The sequence below is a fragment of the Carcharodon carcharias genome, chromosome 18, assembly GCF_017639515.1.
Source record: "Carcharodon carcharias isolate sCarCar2 chromosome 18, sCarCar2.pri, whole genome shotgun sequence".
NCBI lineage: Eukaryota > Metazoa > Chordata > Chondrichthyes > Lamniformes > Lamnidae > Carcharodon > Carcharodon carcharias.
In genome coordinates this window covers 84,575,409-84,576,473 of record NC_054484.1, presented here as the reverse complement: position 1 = coordinate 84,576,473, position 1,065 = coordinate 84,575,409, and the positions used below count along the sequence as shown (strand labels likewise).

Genomic DNA, 1,065 nt, shown 5'->3' with positions numbered 1-1,065 from the left:
CCAATAAATCTGGCCTTGAGTGAATAAAAAAAGGACTGATCCTGGCAGCTGGCTGGTCTGTGTGGTACATTTGTTGAGCATTTTCCAGGTGGTAATTGAAACTAGAATTGTTCCCACTTGGAGGGAGAGTGTGCTGTGTGTTTCACATGTGAATCTGCTGGTGTGATTTATACATGAATTGTAATTTGTGTTTATATTTCAAGGTAGCAACTCTGGCTGGATATTTATACTGAAGACAGGAGTTAAAGGGACAGTATTTGCCTGGAAAATATAGGTGACATTGTTCCCTAAGTACAGGGATTTGGTAGAAATATTGTGTTGATTTGTGAAATTGCAATGTTAGTAACAGACTGAGAAGGGTGCCAAAAGGAACTGCCGGGATTTGTTGCATAGTTAAAAGGGAACTTTCCTGTGACAGAATATCAGAAGTGCTTCAGGGAAAAACTTACATTACCCCAGATGGGACTTGAACCCACAATCCCTGGCTTAGGAGGCCAGTGCCTTATCCATTAGGCCACTGGGGCTATAAGTTTGAGCCCTCTGTCTCTTTGTAATCAATGTCAAATTTGAATCTTCTTTTTAGTGGGCCAGACTTTTTTTTGCACATATGACCACATTGTTTAATGCCAAAGATCCCAGCAATAACCTGACAGGGTCAGACTTGCTGTTGTCTATCAGCGATCAGTACAGTTGATTGCTGGGCAAAATGTTGATGGAATGTAAAAAACAAATGGCATTACAGAGGTTTCTTTCCTTACTCTGGCTCAAAGTTCAGTCATTTACAAGACAGCAACATGACTGAAGTGACTTGATTTCTGTGTGTTTCACAATGAGGACAGAGAATAAAGATTAATCTCATCCCAAATGGGACTTAACATGACAACTTCTGCCTCTTGAAGGCAATGCCTTATCCATTAGGCTACAGGAGCACAACATCATCTTATATGCACTTGGTGCTTGCTTTAGATTTTTTCTAAATTCCTCCTGTTCCTGCAGCCACTCACTTCATTTTCTGCAGCTTATCTGTCAATTCCAAACACTTTAACGGTGATTGGTAGCAATTTG

The 1,065-nt window shown here is 40.5% G+C and overlaps 1 non-coding gene across 1 annotated transcript; it reads right to left on the bottom strand.

Moving 5' to 3' along the window:
* Window positions 1–451: 451 nt before the first annotated feature.
* trnar-ccu lies at window positions 452–524 on the bottom strand. The gene has a single exon. It is a non-coding gene; the product is annotated as a tRNA-Arg (tRNA).
* Window positions 525–1,065: the final 541 nt, after the last annotated feature.